This window comes from Oryctolagus cuniculus, chromosome 5 (genome assembly GCF_051225735.1).
Source record: "Oryctolagus cuniculus isolate XC-2025 breed Fujian yellow rabbit chromosome 5, ASM5122573v1, whole genome shotgun sequence".
Taxonomy (NCBI): domain Eukaryota; kingdom Metazoa; phylum Chordata; class Mammalia; order Lagomorpha; family Leporidae; genus Oryctolagus; species Oryctolagus cuniculus.
Window position 1 is genome coordinate 57443516 of NC_142871.1, and position 6729 is coordinate 57450244.

The following is a 6729-nucleotide window of genomic DNA, read 5'->3' on the forward strand; positions in this document are numbered from 1 at the left end:
CTTAATTTTCCTAGCTGGAATCTCCTGCTTTTTCTCATTGTGGCTTTAAATATCCTGAGTACTTTCAGTGAGTTTAAACTACAGAACAGTAATTAATTGAATAAAATAAGCAGTAATTTTCTCTGCATTGAATTTTATATCCTTTTGACCATGTGGCAAGAAAAGAAAATCTTTAAATTTTCATTTAAAATTCCATGTTAATGCATTTGTGATATTTTGAGAATATTCAATAATGACAACAACAAAGAATTCTTAAAGCAATTTAAATGTAATCACTACCTTTTGAGAATAATTTGATTTTCACTGTAACTTTTACTAACACAATAAGAGATCCCTTCAGTGGTGTGGGGAGAATAGTAAAAATAATTATTTGACACCATGTAAGCTAATCTTCAAATCAGCCTGGGGAACATTCCTTTTTGGAATTGCCCTCACAAATCACATATGAAATCTGTCAGTACTTTATAATTGTATTCTACAGTGATAATTCTTATTATTACAAACTACGTTAGCCACTATGATCACTTTCCTTAATAATACTAAGAACATCAAGGTGAATTAAACATTTGAGTATACGACTTGTTTTTGAAATATAGTTTTAGTCACTGTGCTTTTGGTTGTTTCTAAAATTAATACTTGTTTTTAGAGAGTTTATCATTCTTGGGGTGAAGCAGCTGTGATGGAGTGGGACTACACTATTTGAGGACATGTGTTCAATTTCAGGTTCAAACACTTGGAAACTATGTTAAGACCTTATACAGTTGACTTAGCTTCTCTGAGCTCAAATTTCTTCCTTTGTAGAATGTAGATAAAAATTCCTGCCTCAACAAGTTGTTAAGAGTTAACAGAACAGGGATTTCTAAAGGTAAGATATTGTTATTTTTACATTTGTTTTCTAGGAAGGTTCCTGCTGAGACCTTAATGAGAATAGAAAAAATAATGAATGTTTTGAGGTAACAGGGACCCAGCCCTTAATAAGACCCAGCCCTTAGTAAGTACACTTAAAAAGTTTTACATAGAAGCATATAACAGCTCCATAACATGGAAAGAACTCTCAGGGAAAAGGGAAGATGTTAACTATTTTGGTTGATCATTAAGGAAGTTACAGAAAAAAAGACAAAAATACTGTAAAATGTTTTAAAAATTAAAGTACATTTTCCAGGTATACATTTTATAAATACAAAACAAATTCACAAATTATCTTGAAGACTAAATAAAAATCAAGTTAATAAACTCAGACTTAATACCTCCAGCCAGTACTGGTACAGAACTTAAAAGATGAAATTCAATCCACTCATGTGTAGCGTTGAAGGAATGTGCTCATTAAACAATTCTGAAGGCCTTTAACCATCTTACCATTTTGGAATAGCAGAGTTTATTGAAAACCTCTGAATAGATTTGGAAATGAAAGAGAACTAAGAAAAACATGTAACATCAGACCTGTTGTAAAGTGCTTATTTGTAAAGTGAGGATTTGCAGTGAATCCTTATCTTGTCTTGTGTGCTGGGCAGAATTCCCAGAAGAATTCTGAGAAAAACTGACTAGGAATTACTGAAGGCCCTAAAAGGCCTATGGCAGAACTGGTGATTCCACATTAGTAGTTGTCTTTGTCTTCCAGTGAGCTAGCCTATCTCTTGAGGGCGGTGGGATTATATTTCTTAATTAGTGTCAATTTTTAATTAACACTTAGACTTCCACATGATTAAGAAAATACTGTCTCCCCACTTTTGCTTTCTTATAGCTCTATTTTCTCAATCTGTGCTTCTTTTCAAATATGCTACAAACCACAATTGTTCAGTCTCTTCCCTTGAGCATCTCATCTCTGGCTGCACTAGGAGAGCCAGTAGAGAGACACTAGGGTAAAACCAATTTGCAAAGTTTGCATTTCATTTTTTTTTTTAATAAAATCACCCTTTTCATAGAAAATCCAGGTAGGGTAGTGAGCTTCCTTCAGATTCTCACTCTCCTTTTTCTGTGTGTTAACTAAAAATGTTATTAGCAGCATTCTGTCAATTATTCACTACCTGAATTTCTTTGAACAAGATGTTTTATACACATACAAATTTCATTTTGGCTAATTTATAGCAAGTAAAATATTTGTGTTGATTATTATGCTCCTCATTTTTTTAAGGTTTTACAATTTATTTTGAGACAGAGAGATCTTCAATCAGTTGGTTCACCCCCCTAGATGACTGCAACAGCCAGGGCTGGGCCAGGATGAGGCCAGGATCCAGAAGCTTCTTCCTGGTTTCCCATGTGGATATGGCAGCCCAAACACTTGGGCCATCTTCCATTGCTTTTTCCAGGTCATCAGCAAAGAGTTGGATTGCAGGTGGAGCTGCAGGGACACGAACCAGTGCCCATACTGGGTGCCAGTGTTGCAGGCAGCGACTTTACCTACTCAGCCACAATGCTGGCTCCATTCTCATTATTAAAAGATGTGATTCATGAACACACCAGGAGATAGATCTTTGTACGAAATAATAGTTAAGAGTTTTGGAATTCGCTTCTCTTTTCCCTGGCCTCTTTCCAGGAGGGGGCTTGCTGGAGCCCTGGGCCTCCAGGGCGCGTGGCCTTCACCTACCCTAGGCTTCCAGGCCTAGATGCTCCTCCACCTGGCTGGTTCCTGGTGCTGGGTTGAAGTATTGTATTTCGCAAAGAGTGCTGAAATAGCAGGAGTTTGTTCAGAGACCATTTCTGTGCCCCAAGAAATAAAAGCATCACAGCTGTGGAAAGAGATAGAAACTTGACATCCTGGATTGGCTGATGTTAGAAATCAGGTGATATTTGCTGTTCATCAAGAATATGTTGAGCTTGGAGATCAGCTCCTCCGGCTTCAGTCCGGAGACAAAATTGCTATCATCCCCCCATTAGTGGAGGCTAGTGCATTTAAGCCATGTAGGAAAGATATGGATGATGTTGAAGAGAAACCTAAAGATACAATAAAATTCACTGCTGAGAAACTTTCAGTGGATGAGATCTTGCAGTTGGTGATTTCTCCACCCTGCGGTGCAGTGTCCCTATTCGTAGGGAATACAAGAAATAACTTTGAAAGGAAGAAAGTCATTAGCTTAGAATATGAAGCTTATCTACCAATGGCGGAAAACGAGGTCAGAAAAATCTGTAGTGACATCAGGCAGAAATGTCCAGTCACACACATAGCAGTGTTCCATCGACTTGGCTTAGTTCCGGTGTCAGAAGCAAGCATAATCATTGCTGTGTCCTCAGCCCACAGGGCTGCATCCCTTGAAGCTGTGAGCTATGCCATTGATAATTTAAAAGCCAAGGTACCCATATGGAAAAAGGAACTTCCATATGGAAGAGAAACAAAGAATGCTTTTGGGCAAAGAATGATTAATCAGTTATATTTTTTAGAGCTCTCACACTTGGGTAAAGTTTCACCATTGATTCCTCTGTGATTTTTCTCCTCCACAGATTGATAGCTCACCGAAGCACAGTGTTTTATAACTGTGGGGAAAAAGAGAAAAAGCTAAATAAGTGCATATTTAGGCTGAAGGGTTACCTGGGAGCTAGAGCCAAAGCAAGGACTTCAGGGAAGACAAGCATCCGTGGTAGATGTCTTTCCGTGACTAAGCCTAGCTGTGACTCAGCTTATACTGAGGGCTGGCACCTGCTCACCGATCTCATCTCAGACATGGTCTCCCCTTCAGCTTCCCGTCCTGATATATATATTTTAGACAGTATATTTTTAAAAATAAACTAATTAAGCCCATAATTTTAAAAGTTTACAGATCTTCCCATTTTTAAAAAATTCAGTGATAATACCTAAAATATTTCATATTCTAGAGATTTTTAGTAATTTAAAATCTATAATCTTGATCATAATACTTGTTGCATTTTGTGGTTACTAGTATTGTATCAATGTACAAATCAGCATGAAATTGTTGTAAAACTACCATCAACGTGTTTTATGTTAAAATGTTAGTTGATGTCTAAAATTTGATTTGCAGAAATTGTTTTAAGCAGAGTAATATAAGGAAGGTTATATGATTATTTATTAAAGCATTTTCAGATAGTTTACTTTCCAGTTGCTTTTGCATCATGATCCTTAGTGAAGTTATTGGTAAACAATTAAATTCTCTGCAAGATTTTTTATGAAAGAGTAATCTAGTTTTTACTGGGCAACCTATATATTGATAATTTGTATATACAAGTCCCATATAGTATATTTTTTCCAATTCTTTTCAGCTTTATTGGAAGATAATTGATAAATAAAGATCGTATATTTAAAAAAAAAGAATTTTGGAATTAGCCAAGAAGAAAAAGTGCTCACCATCACTAATCATCAGGGAAATGCAAATCAAAACCACAAATGAGATATCATCTCACCTTAATTAGAATGACTGTAATGCAAAAGATAAAAAATAATAAATGGGGCTGATGCTTGACCTAGGTGTTAAGATACACACTTCAAATATTGGAGTGTGTGAATTCAATACTTGCCTCTTATTCTTTACACCAACTTCTTGCTGTTATAGACCCTGGAAAGCACTTGTGGATGGCTCAAGTAGTTGGGTTCCTGCTATTCATATGAAAGACTGGAATTGGGTTACTGTCTCCTGGCTTTGGCCTGGCCCAGCCTTGGCTGTAAAGGGCATTTGAGGAGTGAACCAGCTAATGGGAGCACTCTTTCTCCATCTGATCTCTGTGTGTCTCTCTATATCTCCAATTAATTAATTAAATTAAAAAATAACAAATGTTGACAAGAATGTGGAGAAAGGGCAGTTTTTATATATTATTGGTAGGACTGTTAGTACACCCATTATGGAAAATAGCATGGAAGTTCCTTAAAAACATCTAAAAATAAAACTATTGTATTCTTTAGTTATCCCACTACTGGGGTATATATCCAAAGGAAAGGAAATTAACATTTCATAGAGATGCTTATACTCTCATATATTTTTTAAGATTTATTTATCTATTGAAAGTCAGAGTCACACAAAGAGGAGAGGCAGAGAGAGAGAGAGAGAGAGATCTTCCATCCACTGATTCACTCCCCAACTGGCCACAAAGGCAGGAGTTACGCCGATTGGAAGCCAGGAGCCAGGAATTTCCTCTGGGTCTTCTCATGTGGGTGCAGCATCCTAAGGACTTGGGCCATCTTCTACTGCTTTCCCAGGGCTTAGCAAGAGCTGGATTGGAAGTGGAGCAGCCAGGACTCGAACTGGCGCCCATGTGGGGTGTCGGCACTCAGTGCCATGTGGGCACTTGTTCGTGTCCTGGCTGCCCTCTGATCCAGCTCTCTGCTAATGGCCTCGGAAAGCAATGGAATATGGTGTTTGCCCCCCCCCCACCTATGTGGGAGACCTCCAAGAAGCTCCTGGCTATTGGCTTCAGTTTGGCCCAGCGCTGGCAGTTGCAGCCATCTGGGGAGTAAGCCAATGAATGGAAGATCTCTGTCTCTTTGTCTCTCCCTCTCTCTTTCTGTAACTAACTTTCAAATAAATAAATATGCCTTAAAATAAAAATAAAAACTTAAGAAAATAAGCAACCAATTTAAAAAAAAAAAGTGTAGTGTGAGGTAGGGATCTCACTTGATTTTTTTCCCTTATGTTCTACCACAAGTGATCTGCAATACTGCCATTAACATGACCTTAAATTCTAATTAAAACATGGATGCATTGCTGAGTTCTCTCTTCTGCTGTACTGCACTTTGTACATCAACACATTTTTTAAAAAAATTGCTGTAACTTTGTAACAAATTTTTATATCTGACAGAGAAAATTGTCCTTTATTTAACAAAAAAAGTCAATATTCTTACTCATTTGAACTTTCAGATGAAATTTAGGATCAATCTTTTAATTTCACAAATACTGTTTCTCTTAATATTTGCTGAACTTTTATTAAATTGATAAATCAATGTGCATGCATTTGATATCTTTGTAATACTAAGTTTACCTTTGAGGAACATGAAGTTCTCTGTATTTAGGTCTTTCATCATTAAGTATATAGGTTTAGAGTTATCTTCACTGCATATTATGCAAGTTATTTCTAGGTAAACTATTCTTTGTTTCCTGTTATTTTTAGATTGATTACCTATATAGATGCCAGAGTCAGAGGATGTAGTAGAAATAGCAAATGATTTGCCAAAATGTGACTAGTTAATAACAGAATTTTGATTGGATTCCAAATCTTCTGTTGGTGCAGCTTCTACAACACAACAGACTGCTTATTATTGTCTCATTCTTGCTGCTACCTCTTTCTCTTTTTGAATGCAGCTTCGTGGTGATTAATGAATCTAAGCCAAGGGATTATAGCATAATCCCATAAGTCTTAAAATCATAAGTAACTGGAACAATAAATTTTTACAAAGTTAAATTTTCTCAAATTTTATTTATGTTTAAAATGAGTAATATTTATGGTGATGGAATTTTAGGATTTTATTTTTAATCTAGTACTTCTGCAAAAGCTTCACTTATGTGAAAATTAGAAAACATAACTTCATTATGATGAAACAGCATTCATCATATTTATCATGGTTGTTAAACAGAGTTGTGTATACTGTTAATACTTGAAAAAATGATGATAGTTTCAATAATTGTTAGTACATTGTGACTCTTTCATCAAGTGTTTTGAGGTCAGGATAAATCTAAATTTCAATAAATAAATGTTGAAATATTTAAATAAAACTATAGTTATTTTCACAAAACTTAAACTGAAGCCAGTAAATGTATAGAATCATGCTTACTGATGCACCTTAACAATGTT

At 35.9% G+C, this 6729-nt stretch overlaps 1 pseudogene; it reads left to right on the top strand.

The window, feature by feature from the left end:
• Positions 1–2657: 2657 nt before the first annotated feature.
• LOC138849610 (molybdopterin synthase catalytic subunit pseudogene) lies at positions 2658–3489 on the top strand (annotated as a pseudogene).
• Positions 3490–6729: the final 3240 nt, after the last annotated feature.